The following is an 18,449-nucleotide window of genomic DNA, read 5'->3' as shown; positions in this document are numbered from 1 at the left end:
ATTAAGAAATTTTCCCAAGGTCACACAGGTAGTAACATGTACAGCAGATATTCCAGACCAACTCTTGTTCCAATGTTTGTGCTCTTATTCACTGCGCTATACCACCTTTACTACTTATTATATGATACCATTTATATAAAGCTTCAAATATGCAAAACAATGTTCTGTACAGTTAATGGATAGGTAAATGTGGTAAAAATATGAAAACATGCATGAAAATAAAGGCATCAAATCCATAATTGTGGCTACTTCTGAGAAAAGGAGACTGGGGACACGGATGGATGCAGGAAGCCTCGACTATATCCATAAAGTCTTATTTTAAAAAAAATCTTTAGAAAATATGAGAAACTTAAGATTTGACAATGCTTGGTGGTGGGTACATGGGAGTTTAACGTATTATTCTTTATGTTTTTCTGTATACGTAAAGTTTCATAACTTTAGAAACAGAAGTTTTAAAAAGAAGAAATGGAAAGGTATAATATAAAGTCAGAATATTTGTCTTGGATCTCAAATGTAATAAACAATTCTGATTGTAATTTTAATTACTTATACAAATAATGCAAAGTAAAGATTCCGTGAAATTCAGAAACCCTTTTTCATTTCAGTTGAAATGCACTTGGATATTTAATAAAAGCTCAGTGATACAGTCTAAAAAATTAGATTCTACAGATAGAAATAATGAAAACGTCACAATAAAATGTTATTAGCAAACATTCATAAAAGCATCACATACACAGTCTTTTGACAGACCATGTCCAAATTCAAACCAGAAGTCCACACTGATGAGGATTTTAGGCCGGTTAATTTTAAAACTGCAGATGAGAAGCAGGCTCCGAGGAGCAGATTTTGCTTGCCCTTTGTTGGGAGGCATTTACATTTGTGGGGGAAACCCCCATCTGTGGGGATGCCTCCCTCTCTGTGCCAGGAAGAGGGGAGATGACCTTATCTCTAGAAACTCTTAATCAATGCCAAAGGCCAGAACTTAAGTTGGTTACTGTCTGGCAACCTCATGTAACTGATTTAGGGTGGTGGTTTCTGGCCTTTACTTAATCCGATTTGATTCTTACCTAAAAGTTGTGGGACCACCCAATGGCCAGACCCCACCTGCACTGATACCATTTTGACTTTTTTACATGTTCTTTCCTTTGTCTTGTAAAGAGATGGCTCACATACCTATGCCTTAAATTTAGCCTTACTCTCCACCCAAGTGGGCAGCAGAAGTGGTGGCAGCAGCAGCAGCGGCACCTCCTGCCCGTGGGTTCTGTCCCCATGCTATTCCACACTATTCTCTAAATAAAAAAGCACTACTGCCAGACCTTGAGAGTCCAAGAAATCCTTCTTTCGACTCCTCGGCTCACCGACCCCGCATCACACACCACCATTTTGGAATTCTTAAATGCAATACTGTTGGTGTGTACATTTAAATTACCTTGTTTAAAGAAAGTTGTACTTAATCAGGGAAAAGGAAGAAATCTGAAAACAGCTTTCAGAACTATACTGATAAATGACCAGGTTTGAAAAGATGCATAATTCTATTTGCATAATAGGACGTTTTATTTGTGTAACAACTAATAGGCCATTTTTAATTTAAAGGTCAAACCATTGATTTGGAGCGAGGCAGAGGAGAAGGCAGCCTGTTCTGGCTCCCTGTTTACAGACATTCGAGCAGTTACACACCACCTCCCAAGATCTAGGATGCAGTAGTTTTTTCTTAATTTGGTGGAAAGGGGTTTCTGTTTCTGTTGACAACAGAAGGAAACACCTATATTCCTATTTTCCCCTTTTAAGTAAAACAGAAAATCCCCCAAATAGATTTCATGTCAACATATCTTCCCTTAGAAATACTGTCAAGAAAGCTCAGAGTTTTATAAATATTCACAGTTTTTCCCCGTTTTAATTTTTTCTGCCTTCCTCTTATTTACATATCTCAAAGCACATTTTTCCTGTCCAGAAGAATTATCCCCATCCGTTAACCTGGGAGTAAGAGGAATTTTCCACTGCAAATGTCGCTGTCTAGCTACTGTGCCCATTAATTATGTTTCTGAAGCATTGATTCTCAATGATTTCCAAAGCAGTATTCACTCCACGCTCTGGGGGTCAGACAACTTTTGGCACGTCCTCAAATCTTGAAAGTAACATGGAGTTAATTACCTTGTTTATGAGACATTTGTTGCCTCCTCTCTCTTCTTCTACGAGTGTGAGCTCACCCCTTTGGTGTGGAAGATCTGAGAAAAGAAGGTGAGAAGGAAAAATCGAGAAATGAGAATATCTTTCATTTCGATGTCCTAACAGGGAGCTCCAAATATTTTTATTTTATACTGCTGCATTTGTCTTTGCAACTTCCCTGCAAAATGTGTATGTGGGAGCTGAGGGGAGGGGCTGCGGCAATCAGTTAACCTTTCAGTTTCATTATCTGTTAACTGGGAATAATGATACAGGCTTCACAGTTTGGCTCTTTGAAGATAAAGTTAATAATAAATATGATACATGCATTCTTTCTCCTTCTAAAGAATCGGAACATTAAAAAGATAAAGCTAAAATCCCTGTACTGGTTATGGTCTCCAGAGAAACAGAACCTACAGGATATATATCTGTATCTACATCCATATATGTGTGTGTATATATGTATGTAGAGTTAAACTATTATAGAGAGAGAGTAATTGATTTATAGGAATTAAACATTAAACAGAGAGAGAGAGAGATTGATTATAACGAATTGGCTCAACACAATAATGGAGGCTGAGAAGTCCCAAAATCTGAAGTCGGCAAGCTGGAGACTCAGGAGAGCCAACAGTCTAGTTCCAGTCTGAGAGCAGGCTCCAGACCCAAGAAGAGCTGATGTTTCAGTTTGAGCCCCTCAAGCAGTCAGGCAGGAGGGAGAGTCAGCCCTCTTGTTCTATTCAGGCCTTCCTTCGACTGATTGGATGAAGGCCACTCACACTGGGGAGGGCAATCTCCTTGAGTCTACGATTCAAATGTTAATCTCACCAAAACACAGACACACCCAGAGTAATGGTTGACCAAACAGCTGAGAACCCCATGGCCTAGTCAAGTTGACACAGAAGATTAACCATCACAGTCGCCTTGATCACCTCCCCAGCACGCTCCCCTCCCTTCTTCCCATAGATAACCATTTTGGAGATTGTTCCAAATAAATTCTTCCACGTAAATCTTGTAGTCAATACTTTTAGCTAATTAGGTACAGAAAAATACATAGTATTGTATTGTAGTATTTGACATAAATGGTATCATACCATATCTATCCTTTTGCGGCTTGTGGTTTTCATTCAACATTATGTTTTTGAGATTTATCCCTTTTGATACATATACTAGTTCATGACTTTCGATTACTGTATAGTGTTCCATTGAATGAATAAGCTACCTGTAGTCATTCTCTATTGGTGGACATTGAGGTGGTTTCTTATTTGTCACTGTTAACAGTTCTACAGTAAACATCTTTGTGCACCTATGGGTGTGTTTCTCTACCTAGAAGTGCAATGATGTAATTCTTTCGATGGGAGAGAACTAGTTTAATGAAAACTGGTTGTAAAGTTTTAAGCTAGTCTTTTTGGTTTGTGTGTAATCTTGTGAATTGTGGCTTTTTGCTAGAGATACTGGATGGGGCCAGCTGTGGGTCCAAACAGGGCTTTGCAGACTGGCTGTACTTTGGAGGGAATCAACACAATTCAGGACCCAGAACTCACTTCTGCAAATCTAGGAACTAATTTTTGTCAGCGCATCCATGGAGACATCCTGTTTCCAGTATCCAGGTACTCCTGAAGCCACCTCAGATATAAAAAGGTAAATTCTTCTTATTTTATATTTTCCAGAGTACTTCATATTCTTTTATTTTATTATTTTTTTGTGAGGAAGATTGGCCCTGAGCTAACATCTGTTGCCAATCTTCCTCTTTTTTTTCTTCCCAAAGCCCTAGTACATAGTTGGATATCCTAGTTGTAAGTCATTCCACTTGGCCACAGAGCCAACCCCCATATTCTTTTTACAAATTTTTTTTTCTCAAAGTCATGGGGACCACACCAGATTATTTGAGCGTTTCGGTGCCCATGACTCTTAAATTTGATTGTTGTTCATAAGTATGCACTTTGATTTTTCAGAGCTCACAAACTGAGATACTAATTTATTTTATTGGTTTTTAGGCTTGGGTATAAGTGATCAAAATCCCTCATCTTGTAAGTAGGTCCCTAGTGTTATCCTTATTTTACAGATATGGAAACTGAGGCTCAGAGAGGTTAAGGGGATTTACCCCAGGTCACAAAGCTCTGAAATGGTTGAGCCAGGATTCAGTCCCAGGTGCGTTTGATTTCAAGTTTAGTGCTTTTCCCACAGTATACTGCAGCCTTTCGTGACGTGTTTTCTTTCTCTATCTCTAACTCACTTTGTGACAATATGTATGAAAGTACTTTGAGGCAAATAAAGGCAACTAAATAATAAGTAAAACTACCATTTATTGAGCACCTATTCTATGTCAAACACAGGGCTAGGCATGGTACCTTATCTGTAAACCTCATAATATCCCTCTAAGGTAGATATTATCATCCCATATTACAGACGAGAAAACTGAGGTTCAGAGAGGTTTTTTTTTCTTTTTGAGGAAGATTAGCCTTGAGCTAACTGCTGCCAATCCTCCTCTTTTTGCTGAGGAAGACTGGCCCTGAGCTAACATCCATGCCCATTGTCCTCTACTTTATATGTGGGACGCCTCCCACAGCATGGCTTGCCAAGAGGTATCCATGTCTGCACCTGGGATCCGAACCAGCGAACCCAGGGCCGCTGAGCAGCGGACAGTGCACACTTAACCACTGAGCCACCGGGCCGGCCCCCAGAGAGTTTAAGTGATTCGCACAAGCAGTGTCAGGACCAGGATTCAAACTCAGGTCTATTAGGATGCAAAATATATGTGCTTTCCACTACAACCAAACCACCTTTTGGTGTATTATTTTATTATATTTCTATGTATTATTAGTATCTTCATTCTGGTCAAGTTTATATCTTTTTTAGACAGCCTTGGTGTCCCTCTGTAGTTTCCCTTAAGAGTAGGTTTCATTTCGTTTCTTACCTTAATGGGAGGAGTTGAAGGAAGAATTAAACACTTGCTGTCATCTAATGCCTTCTTCATTGCACTGTTGTGTATTTTCTCTTAATAAAATGATTTAGCTTGCATTTTTTAAACTCCTGACAGAACATCGGTAAACAGAAAATTTATCATCTATGAGCAGTCCTCTGTTCTTTTCCTTAATATAATTTGGGTCTTTATCAAAGCACGTGTCTAGTTCTGTAGGCATTTTTATCTTTAAAAAATAGCTAAAACAACAGAGCAGGAGACCAGTCCATGAATTTCAGGAGTCATTTGTTCATTCATTTGTCCATCCATCCATTCAACACACATATCTAGAGTGCCTATTATGTGACAGGCAGTATGTTATGTTCTGAGGATAAAAAGATGCACGTGATATAATTTCTATTCTCGAGAAACTCGCAATAGGTGGGGCAGACCTACAGGTAAATTGGAATTACAATACAGTGTGGTGAGCGCTGGGCCTAAGCGGGAAAGTAGTATAGTGGTTTCAACAGTAGGCCCTTGGGCCAGGCACCTGGGTTCAAATCCCAGCTCTGTCATTTACTGCCACTATAAGAATCTACTTCATGCACTTGGTATGAGAATTGAGTTATTCACATAAGTCATCAATAAGTATTATGATGATGATAGCAATAAGCACCAGGTGCTATTGCAACACAGACGAGGGGCACCTAACTCAGATTGAAAGGGGGTTATGGGTCAGGGAAGTATTCCTAGAGATTGAGTCTTGAAAGAAAACTGGAGGTTACCCAACCAGAGAAGGGGACAATGGTTTTGCGGGGGGGGGGGGGGGGTTGAGAAGATTAGCCCTGAGCTAACTGCCACCAATCCTCTTTTTGCTGAGGAAGACTGGCCCTGAGCGAACATCCATGCCCATCTTCCTCTACTTTCTATGTGGGACGCCTACCACAGCATGGTGTGCCAAGCGGTGCCATGTCTGCACCCGGGATCCGAACCGGCAAACCCCAGGCCGCCGAATCGGAACATGCGAACTTAACCACTGCGCCACCGGGCGGGCCCCAACAATGGTTTTTGACACAGAGTCTAGAATAGGCAAAGGCACCAAGATATAAGGGGGCATGGCATGAATTTAGGAGCTACAACAAGTTTGGTTTTGCTGAAGCATAAAGGACAAGGCAGGGGCAGTAAAGGGAGATTAGGCAGGGGTCAAATCATGGAGGGCCCTTGTAATCAGTGCTAAAGACTTTGAACTTTATCTTGAGAGCAATAGAAATCCATGGAGGCTTATAATGAGGAGACCATCATCAGCAGATGATTTTGGTGGAACTATGAAGGGTCGACAAAGGGGGCAAGACTAGTATCAGAGAAACCAGTTAACAGGCTGTGACAATAGGTCAGAGGAGAAATGTGAGGCCCTGGACTAAAGCTATGGCACTGTGGATGGGAAGATGGGACAGAGTCAGGGGATGTTTAGGAATTATGATAAGTATCACTTGGAGGCCATTTGGATGAGGCAGGTGGAAGATGCAAGTCCCTATTTCTGCCATTCACCCAGATAGGAAATATAAGAGTGGCAGTTTGAGGAGAGAAGATGTTCTTGACTTCATTTCTGCTGAGTGCTTACAAAATAAAATCTAAATTCTTTAGCACAGCATTTAAGATCCCTCATGATCTGGCCCCAAACTATATTTCCAACTGCGTCTCAGCAGTATAGCTTTCCCCAGTCAGATTACTGAAAGCTGTCTTTTCATACTCTGTCCCTATTTTCCTAAATCCCTGCCTCCTTCAAGTTGGCAGGAGCATGCCAGAGAACAGCAGGGGAAACAGACGTAGACACAAATGATGAGATAATGAGAGAATGTGATGGCCTCCATATGTATACATATATGTACATATCACATATGATGAATGAGAAGGTGACATTTCAGCTGTATGATTGTTAAAAATGGCTCCCAATGAATTATGCCTCCCTGTATTCATGTCCCTTTGCAATGTGATTCTGCAGCTCCTCCTATCAAGAGGTGGAGTCTATTCCTCCCCGACCCCGCCCCCCAATCTGGGCTGACCATGTAACTTGCTTTGACCAATAAAATGCAGGAGAGGTGACATTCTCGGATTTCCGAGCCAGGCAGGCCTTAAGAGAACTAGCAGTTTCTGCTTTTGCTCTTGGAACCCAGTTGCCATGGAAAAAAGTCCAGGCTAGCCATGGAAAGAGGCTATGTGGAGAGAGAGGCCCTGGAGGATGAGAGACCACATGGAGAGAGAGGACCAGGTGTGACAGTGTCCCAGCTTAGCCCAGCTCCCAGATGACCCACCAGCTGACCGCAGCTACATGAGTGAGCCCGGGCGAAACCAGCAGAGCTGCCAAGGCAACCCACAGAATCTTGGGAAATAATAAATTATTTGGTTTAAGCCACTAAGTTTTGGGGGAGTTTGTTATGTGGCATTAGGTGAGACGAGTCCTGCAACGGAAAGGGGAATAGGAATTCTCCAGGATGATGATGGAGGAAAGAGCTTTCCAGATAGAGTGACTATTACGAGCAAAGGTGCAGAGGAGTGAAAAGTCCACAGCCTGTCTCAGGAAGGGCGAGTAGTATTGTGCGGTTAAAGGAAAAACAGAAGGTGCACAGCAGGGAGTACCTGATGAAAGGGTAAGCTGGGTCTAAGTCTGGAAGGGAAGGATGTTGTTACCAGTTGTAATTTAATGCTGAGCTTTGACTATATCGCGTCTTCGAACATCATACAGGAATTGTGCTTCTCTTAAATTGTTCCTTTCCTTTGTGAACTGTTTTCTCCCAAACCCCCTCGATGAAATTATTAGGGTATTACCTAGTTTCCTTCAACGCCATTGTGTAGAGATTACTACGAAGCACTTTCAGAATTATCTGCCTGCCCATAGGTAGATAACGTTGCCTTTCACTTTTGCTATGTTTGCTTTGCTCTTCACTTATTAAAGAAGCAAACATTTATTGGGTTCCTAGCATATGCCAGGCACTTAGGATTCAGAAAAAGTAAGCCACAGACCTTACATTCCAAAAGTTTACAGTCTATCTGGTGAAATTGACAGGCAGTAGAAAATTACAATACAGCATGCTTAGCCCCAGAAAGGAAGGAGAGGTTTTCATATAATTATTATTATCTAAGACAATATTGTATTTATAGATAGAATTGCCGTGAAGATCGTTTATTTGTTTCCAAAATAATAGAGTCTAGGTTTTTAAGTGGCCATGAGACTGTGATTGGCTTGATGCCACCAGCTTTGGTTAGAGACCCTCTGGAATACTTGAATGTCAATGTACACTTTGCTCCAAAAAAGCCAAAGTACATGTGGCCAGACTCTCTTCAGTTCCTGTGCAATGCTTTTCCGAAATCTTCATTTTTAAACTTCTTATTAATTGTTTTCCTTTCATTTTCTTCTTACAGCCTAGGACCAGTTCTCTGTTTTATACATCTTTCATTCATATATAATTTCTCAGCCATTTGGAGGTCTTGGGATCAGTTCTGTGCTAATACTTGCAGTCTCTGGATCTGGAGCATCTTCATTGCTTCTTTTTGCCTTCAATAAACCTGTTTTCAATTCCCTTCACCCAGACTTTCCTCTGGCTCATTAGAAATTACTGTACAGCCCTTTAATTCTTTCAGAGTGCACCTAGCTGACAGGTCCCTTTTACCCACATGTCTTTGGAAACCTCTAGGAGAGCAGCCTTTCCCTTTCTCCCATGTTTTCCCCAATGTGCTAATCTTGATCCTGCGTCTGCTGGATTATGAGCTCTCTCCTAGTCCACATTGGCGCTGAGATCCCTAACTCAGCCTCCAGAAAATTATTTTCCTTCTTGCTTGGATGATATCCTTCAAGTCTGTGTGGGGATGGAAAATATCATCCTGTTGGGCCTTCAGGATGTTGTTTGAAAGAATGCTGTTATTTGCCAGGAATATCTGTACAGTAGCTGGACTTTCGCATATGTGTTATTCATTACTGTTCAACCACACCTAGTCTTCCCTATGATACCAATAGGATACTGGGCAGAGATTTGACTTTGACCCGGAATTCTTTTTCAGGTCTGTATTAAAGTGTTTGTTAGTTTGATTCTATCTGAATTACCTCATTATTGACTCACGCAGAATAATTTAATTGGAGAAGGTTTTAATACTTCAACAGATGGGCTAAGCCGGTTTTTCCTCTTTTATTCCCTCAGGATAATAATTATCTAACAGAATATCAGTGGCTACAACTAAAGTCTTTCTCATCTCACCTCGGTCCTATCTACTGCTACCTTTTTGGTTCAAATATATATTCAAAACCTAGACATAATATTTCTTCATTTCCAGAAAAAATCTGCATGTACAACATTTGCTGTCACTTGATACTCTTAGTGTGAAGTTTAACCTTTATAAGATTTATTAATTTCTCAAAACAAATCTGAACCAGTCATTTAGCAGTGATGGCACCTGGGTTAAGGCAAATTTCTGCCCAAATATCAGCATGATTTCCCCATCCTTTTTCATAAAAGTACAATTCTATAATGAAATAATTAAATAGGCATTAGTAAGTAGATATTTATTCTTAAAGTTCATATCTTAGACCAACCTTAAAAAAACAAACAAATATTGTACAATTCAGCATCTTTTTTACTGATTTGTAATCTAAATCCTTTACATGGAATGTTAGGTTGTAATCAAAAACCTTTTTTGGGGGGGCCGGCCCTATGGCTTAGTGGTTAACTTCAGTGCGCTCCTCTTTGGCAGCCTGGGTTCAGTTCCCAGGCGTGGACCTACACCACTCATTGGTGGCCACACTATGGTGGCAACCTACACACAAAATAGAGGAAGACTGGCACAGATGTTAAAAAATAAACTTTTTTATTTTCCAATTTATCAAACTTTGGTGCTGGGTCACTCAATCCTCAGAGGCCAAGTCATCTCTCAGGGTCCATCTTTCTTCTCTTTGTCTCACCCATGGGTGGTCTGTCTCTTTGCCCATGCTATTCTAGTGGGGCCTAGAAAAGTCCTGGTTAATATTTTTTAAGTTGAAATTGTTATTGAGATAATTGTAGATTTGCATACAGTTGTAAGAAATAATACGGAGAGATCCCTTGAATACTTTGCCCAGGTTTCCCAGTGGTAACATCTCATGAAACTGTAGTATTATATCACAACGAAAATATTGACATTGATACAATCCACTGGTCTTAATCAGATTTCCCCAGTTTTAATTATACTAATTTGTGCGTGTGTGCGTTTATTAATTTATATACCATTTTATCACTCATGTGGATTCATGTATTTACTACCACAGTCAAGATCCAGAACGGTCCCCACACCATAAGCATTCCTTGAGTTGCCCTTTTATAACGGTACCCACCTCTCTCTGCCCTCCTGTCCCCAATCCTTGGCAACTACTAATCTGTCCTCCATTTCTTAAATTTTGTCATTTCAAAAATGTTATATAAATAGATGCTTTTCAAAAGTTTTCTGCACTTCAAGTGAGAAACATATGCAGTGCTGCAGTATTTCAAGAAGGGTAAAAGCCCTCTTGTATTTTTTGACTCTATTTGGAGGAAAATATTTCCTACCAGCAAAGTAAAAGAGTAAGGTTGACCTACTCTCTGGCTATTTTACTCTGGTAAAGTTCTAGTTTAGTGATGGTAACTGAAGCCCCTCAGCAATGGATACTGCTTCAAGTAGCGGTTTCTAGGAAAGGAAACTCTGCTCCCCAGGCAATGCAGACAGGACTTTGGGGTTGGGGGAAATGAAAGAAAGCTTTTGCCTCATACGTCAAAATTGTCACACATATTGATAAATGACAATTCAAATGTAGCTTAAGAAAAAAGTTGGGGCCGGCTCCGTGGCCGAGTGGTTAAGTTCGCTCGCTCCGCTGCGGCGGCCTAGGGTTCGGATCCTGGGCGCCGACATGGCACCGCTCGTCAGGCCACTTTGAGACGGCATCCCACATCCCACAACTAGAAGGACATGCAACTAAGATATACAACTGTGTACAGGGGGGTTTGGGGAGATAAAGCAGAAAAATAAATAAATAAATGAGTTCCTTTGGAGATTTCCTTTGTGGAAAGAATCCTTAGGTTTTAAAAAAAATAAAGAAAAAAGTTAGATTTATACTCAGTCTAATATTCCATTTCATATTCCATCCTGGGAGCAGATGTTCAGAAAATGTGTGCTTTCCTTTGAACGTAAAGATGTCACTATAGATCCAAAGTCCTTAGGATCTGGAAGTTGTTTTTCCTGTGGTGGGGCCGGATACCACATTCTCTCGCTTCCTTCTCTCGAGTGGCAAAATGGCAAAAGGAGTTTGTGGGAAGGCTGCTCAGGTTGGGGGTCAGTCATTTTTTTCTCCTGTGTTCTCAATTGGCTTTGTTATTCTAGGTTTCCCCTTACTACCCAGATAGACTGGATGTTGTCATAACATCTTGCTCGCATCTCCCCTCTTGTTTTCTGTTTGGCCAATCCCAGCCCTTTTCCTCCCCCCAATGAACAACTCAACATTTGGATTTCAGCATCTCTTTCCTTCTCTTGCTGTGGAGTCATCTAAAGAATTTCACCTGCTGTGTGTTTCCAACAGGCCAATTAAAATGGGGGCGAGGGGAGGAGGGAAAGAAGAGGAATAAGAACAACAAAGGAGAAATTACCAAGTATTAAGCAAAGCTACGGAAGGGCCTCCTGTTAGGTTTCGGTGAAGCTACTGAGCTGATCTTTTACAAATCTTTTAGAATTGTCATCAGAGAGTGGATGAGTGAGCCAACTGAAGTGGAAGAATTGAGAAATGAAGGTAAAGAGTGATCTGGAAAACTAAACTCCCCAAAAGGAAAGACTTTAAGCACCCTAAAGCCAAAGGATTAGTGGTTCTTACTACTACTGTGGGCTGCATTCTATTTTAAAGGCAACTGGTATCAGCGGCTAAAGAATGTAGTAGTAACTTGAGACCAAGGAAAACCTACCTGAGCTGTGTCATTTTGAATACCTATTAAAGAGTGAGTGGAGGAAGCCGGTCTGAGGAACTCACTGCAGTGTGTAATTACGCACTTTGAAAGCACCGGTCATCCGTGGATCTCAAAGCATATTACCAACTTTAATTATTTTTCATAACACCTCTGTGAGACCATTATTTTCTCCAGAAAGATGAAGAAATTGGGACAGAAAGCTTACCAGGTCCCTTCAATCAAACCGTGAATCACCTGCTGAGTGGTTCCTATTCCTGATTTGTCATTTGAATTAATCGACCATTTCCAAATGAAGAAGGAATGCTTGAACAGTGATTTGAGTGAATTTTGGCTTCTATTTTTTTGTTTGGAAGCCAGGGAGGCTGAATTTCTTTTAAGATGGGATGCTGTTCAAAGAGTTATTATTTAATGGAATGTGTAGGAAATATATTAAAATATTATTCAAGACACATTCCAGAACACGCATATCAGCCTATAGCATAACAGTCCAAATGGGTCCTTTTGTCCTCCATCATTAACCCTGCATAGGAAACAAAACAAAACAACAACAACAACAACAATGTCATATACAATTATAAAGTTTTAGTAGCTGGAACAGCCTTCAACAATCTCAGATCCTTTAGCTTTGGTTGCACCACTTTCACGAAATCTACTCCAATTATCAGGCCACACCCTCATTTTTCCTTCTGTGTTCCTGTAATAATGAATCTATACTACACAGTCTAGCACTGTATCACATTGTATTTATACTCTTTTGCTCCTTTGATTTTTTGAGTTAAACAACACAGTGCTTACCAGCGGCCCTTGCGCTGTTTGGAATAGGGGAAGAATACTTGTGAATGATGAGCGTAAATCTCTTTCTGCTAACGAGACTGTAAACTCCAGGAGGGCCCAGCCTGGGTCTTATTTTCTTCTCTCACCACCTCCCAGAATTTCTGAGTACACTGCAAGCACTTAATACACACTGTTGGTATGACTTAATAGGATTAAGAGACGTTGGTTGAGGCCGATAATGAAGTGAAATAAGGTTTCATTAAATTGATTAAACAAGGTGGCTTAGGGGGCCAGCCAGGTGGTGCAGCTGTTAAGTGCACACGTTCCAATTCAGCAGCCCGGGGTTCACCAGTTCGAATCCCGGGTTCAGACATGGCACCACTTGGCACGCCATGCTGTGGTAGGCATCCCACATATAAAGTAGAGGAAGATGAAGATGGGCATGGATGTTAGCTCAGGGCCAGTCTTCCTCAGCGAAAAGAGGAGGATTGGCAGCGGATGTTAGCTCAGGGCTAACCTTCCTCAAAAAAAAAAAAAAAAGAGAACAAGGTGGCTTAATTTGAATATAGATTTCAAATAAAAAGGAACCTATGTGAGACTCGTATATTCCATTCAGCCCCAGCAAAGGCTTAGAACGGTGATGGTTACCTGGTAAATGAACATCCTTTCCCTTATCTCGCACCATACCTCACAAAACCTGCTTTAGAAAATAACTTACTAGTTTCCTGCTCAGAAATTCAAAACCCATCCTACAAGCTTGAATTTCTCTAATCTGTAGGGGGAAAGAGAGACCAAATTTATCCTAAATGTGTACCCAAGGGGGCCTAGTGCACATAAAGAGCCCTGGAGGATTCTCAGTCAATGCCTTTGGACCTCTCTTCCAGAACCTCCATTTTCAGTTCTGCAGATGTACCAGATTTGCTTGATTCTGAGCTCTGTACCTGATTCTCTCCTAGGCAGAACTCCTTTCCTCCACTTTCTTGACTACTCCAAAGGCTTCCTCTTCCTGAAAACTTTCTGAGACCCTCTCCCCAACACTTTGAATTAGATCCCATTTCTATTGCCCTTCAGTGCTCTATGACAGAACGGACTCCCTAGCATCTAGCATAGAGCCTGGCACATAGGTGTTTAACGTTTGCTTATAAAAAAGAATGAAATTTGTAGAAAATCAGTATTGATTCCAAAGTGTATTGTATTTGTCAATGCCTACCTTTTAGATGAGGTTTTCCCATTCCGTTCATTTACTAATGTGTTCATTCATTCCATCACTCATACATCTGTGTACTGAAAAAATTAACTGAGTGCTTATTAATGGACTAAGCAGCTTGCTAGTCATTGGAAACAGTGCTTAGGGAGACCCGGTTCCTGACCTCCAAGGTTTGCCTCGGTGATGTAGTGAAAAGTTCCCTTTCCCGTTTCCAAATTCCTGAGATCAGGAACATAGTTATAAATTTTGGTTTTTCAGAATGACTTTAATTTTTCAATTCTAGTTGAATAGACATGCTAAGGACCACATATACCTATTTATTACTTCTATTTGGTTTTGTGGTTTGGTATCGTATGGCCAGCCAGGTCTTGTCGTCCAAAAAAGAGCCTGGATTTGGACATACATATTCTAAGTTCAGACGGTGAGGCAGCCAATTTAGCTAATTCATGCCAAAAATTAGCTAGAAACATTTTCACTGCCTATAAGAACAGCTTGACTGGTGACTCACCATATGATTTAGGTGAATCACATAACCTCTATGTCTGGGGTTCCTCAGCTGTAAATTACAGAGATGCTAGGAATATAATGAATGAGAGACACAATGGCATAGTGCAGGGGTACCAGACCAATTATTTTATCGTTCCTAAATTCATCTGTTTTATATATTCTTATTTTCACATGTTAGAAAACAGAGCTGACCTGACTGCCCAAGTAAATCTATTGGAGGGCCACTTGAAAGGCAGGGTTCATGAACACAATTTCCACAACTGTACACAGCAACAATTTCTCCAATTACCTCTGTGCCATTACCCATGTGCTTCTGATTTAAACACAAGGAGTAACCGTGTAGAGACTGGAAGACAAAGAGATCATGTATGTAAAGGTTTTTGAGTCATGGAAGTGGCTAAGAAACTGCATAAAAGAATTTTATCACTATATATCCCTGATTAATCAGACACTGGTCCATGACTATTTCGTTTCGTGTGAAACTAACCCATAATTAGCCCAGTACACTCTAATTAGAGGAATGATTCCTTGGGCTCATACAGGTTTATAGTTTCTGAAGCTCTTTCATGTACATTTATTCATGTGATCCTTGCAACAGTCCTCTGAGGCAGGCGGAGTAGGGATTATTATCCCAATGTGTTAATATTTTTGTTACATTTCATTTTGTATAACTGACCAAATATTGATTTACAACTCGTATGTAAAATGTCTTTTTGCTTAATTCTTATAGATCACATGAAAATATAATGTATCCGAAGTTTACAGTAGAAAACCCAGAAAAGCATAAGTACAGCAGAGTACATTCTTTTTAGTAATCAAATAACAAACAAATAAAAAAATCTAGTTGCAAGAAAAACAAGTTTTTCCAGATGAGTTAGGCTAGTCTCTTAATGATTAACCCAGGCCTTTGTTAAATTTTTACTAGGAAATCCATGAGCAATGTTTGTTTCATGAAAAATAAAATGATGTTTAGCAAGTTTTTCTCCAGATTAATTTTATGGGAGGAGATTTAGCGTCTTTTGTTTCTAACACGAGTTCCTTGGAAATATCGGCAAGTGTTCATGAACATACTTGTGTGTTCTTTTTCCCTAGTACAATTGTCAGTCATCTGGCAGAAGTAGAGCCTAATCTCTGCCAAACAAAATTCCAATATTTAATGAGAAAATACATTTTTGATGCTTTAGCCAAAAATGCAAAGCCCCTTATATAAGCCAACGGAATTAAAAAGAAATCCCTAGTACCTAGTAACCGAATAAAGCTAAAGAAACACAATGCACAGACTTAACTCTCAAAAGTTTATGTAACGAATGGACATAATTTTGTATGTAAAATATATTTTTGAAACAGTGAAGTTTATTGAAACGAGAATTAGATTTTGAAGCAAGATCATTGTTTAAATACTATTACCTCAATTAATTATAACCTAGTCTTGTTTATTTTGCAAATTTAAATTCTGGGAAAGTAAAACGGGGAAATGAAGTTTGGTTCCTTTTGGGTTCTTATTCTTTACATGTTTTGAACTAGTATTCTTCTAATATTTATTCATAAGCCTAAAGTTAACAAGTACAGGCCCATACAAAAGATTTCTTATGCTGTCATCATTAATTATAGTGCATATAGGGCCTTGAAATCTCAAATTAAACAGATTAAGATTGGGAACAAAACTATAAGCAGACCTGGAGCTGGCCCCGTGGCCGAGTGGTTAAGTTCTCGCGCTCCGCTGCAGGCGGCCCAGCGTTTCGTTGGTTCAAATCCTGGGTGCAGACATGGTACCACTCATCAAACCACGCTGAGGCAGCATCCCACATGCCACAACTAGAAGGACCTACAACTAAGAATATACAACTATGCACTGGGGGGCTTTGGGGAGAAAAAGGAAAAAAAAAAATCTTTAAAAAAAAAACGATAAGCAGACCAAATCTATACAAAGCCAAATGGCTAGGTTATGGAAGTATTTGTTATAAGCAAATTAGTGGTTTGGGGGAAAAGAAAAGAAAACTAAGTCTACTAATTTTCATCTAGCCTTACCTACCTTAAGATTTTTAGTTTGGTTAGTTAGAGACCAATATTGACCTATGAGGGTGGATTTATGCAACTCTGAAGGCCTTTAGAGACCTAAGCGAGCTTTCTTGGTTCTTTTGTGCCACAGTTACTTTAAAAATTTCAGACCTGAAAAATAATCCAGAACTGCTAGTTATTATGAATTAGAGACTGACCCCTTCCAACTCTTAAATTCTGTCATCGTAGATTAACCGCCCACATTTCACTGAAGCTTTGGCTCTTTCTAGAAGTGCAGGTCTGTTCTGCACAATTTCAACTGATAGCTGCCGCACTGGCACTAGTGAGTGAGTCTTCAAATAACTTAACTCTTTCATTGCTTGATTGGAGGATAGTTTAACGGCACTGAGCTGTGGGGCTACTCTGAACTTAGCAGTGGAAGGGCTGAAGATTGAGTCTCATTACAAAATTCAGAGTACTGTATACAAGAAAGTTTTGTTGGAAAGTAGAATCAGAAGGGACTTTCAAGATGTTGCATTTTATGCCTTCGCATTTTGGTAACAGAAGAAAATACAGGACTGGATCAGCAACGAGTTATGAGGAAAAGAAAGGTGAGGAGGACAGTTATTTACAAAGAGCTACAATTTGCTTTACAGGTTTCAGCCATTTCGTTTTTTCTGGGTGCAGATCCTGTTCCATGTTAGTGGTTTTCAAACCTTAGCTCCATCAGAACCACCTAGAGGGCTTGTTAAAACACAGATTGCTGGGTCATACCCGAGTTTCTGATTCAGTAGGTTTGAGGTGCGGCCCAATAATTTGCATTTCTAACAAGTTCCCAGGTGGTGCAGATGCTATTGGTCTGGAGACCACACTCTGAGAACCACTAGGTAGGGCCGGCCAGCCCCATGCTATCAGTGGTTAAGTTCACACACTAGTGCTCTGCTTCAGTGGCCTGGGGTTTGTGGGTTTGGATCCCAGGCGTGGACCTACACACCACTCATCAAGCCATGCTCTGGTGGTGTCCCACATACAAAATAGAGAGGATTGGCAGAGACGTTAGCTCAGGGACAATCTTCTTCAAGCAAAAAGGGGAAGATTCGCAACAGATGTTAGCTCAGGGCCAATCTTCCTCGCACAAACACACACACACACACACACAAAATTAAAAGAAAAAAAAAGAACAATTAGGTATTCATACACCACGCAGTTAGCTTAACTTTTAATAAGTACCACATTTCTTCTACAATCGATAAGCAAACTACAACTGAAATAGGGAGAATGTGGTCTAAAAGTATTTTAAAAATGGTAATATCAGGGCCAGCCCGGTGGTGCAGGGTTAAGTGCACACGTTCTGCTTCAGCGGCCCAGGGTTCACCGGTTCAGATCCCGGGTGCAGACATGGCACCACTTGGCAAGCCATGCTGTGGTAGGCGTCCCACATATAAAGTGGAGGAAGATGGGCATGGATGTGAGCTCAGGGCCAGGCTTCCTCAGGAAAAATGGGAGGATTTGCAGATTTCAACTCAGGGCTAATCTTGCTCAAAAAAAAAATGATAATATCAGTTTTGAGGGTGTTTACCTTAATTCTCAAATATGGGAAAAGAGGGAATAAAGTTGATTTTAATTCTTTAGATGTTCATTACAATTCAGCAATAATAGTGGTAACTTAAAAATTCACACATTTATGTAAAAAAAAGTCCTTATCTTGTGTAGGTACATAATGAGGTAATCACAGGAGAAACGACAGGTCTAGATTTGCTCTAGAATATGCCAGCAAAAAAAAGGGAGGGGGAGTCCTGGAGGAAACAAGATTGGCAAAATGTTGATAACCTGTTGAAGCTGAATGATGAACCATGGGGTTCATTATACTTTCCTTCTACTTCTGTGTAAATCTGAAAATTTCTGTAACAGCTTTGAAAATCCACATCTTCATCAATATTCATTGAAA

General features: G+C 40.2%; 1 protein-coding gene across 1 annotated transcript in view; it reads right to left on the bottom strand.

The window, feature by feature from the left end:
- STAG2 (STAG2 cohesin complex component) overlaps positions 1 to 2,220 on the bottom strand; it is a 134,838-nt gene extending 132,618 nt beyond the window's left edge. The window contains exon 1 of the mRNA XM_070604346.1: positions 2,152 to 2,220. The gene's annotated coding sequence lies outside the window, so the exon portion shown is untranslated. The remainder of the gene's footprint in view (positions 1 to 2,151) is intronic.
- Positions 2,221 to 18,449: the final 16,229 nt, after the last annotated feature.

The sequence above is a fragment of the Equus przewalskii genome, chromosome X, assembly GCF_037783145.1.
Source record: "Equus przewalskii isolate Varuska chromosome X, EquPr2, whole genome shotgun sequence".
Classification (NCBI taxonomy): domain Eukaryota; kingdom Metazoa; phylum Chordata; class Mammalia; order Perissodactyla; family Equidae; genus Equus; species Equus przewalskii.
Note: the sequence above shows the minus strand (reverse complement) of the source record. Positions and strands in the feature narration are given on the sequence as shown.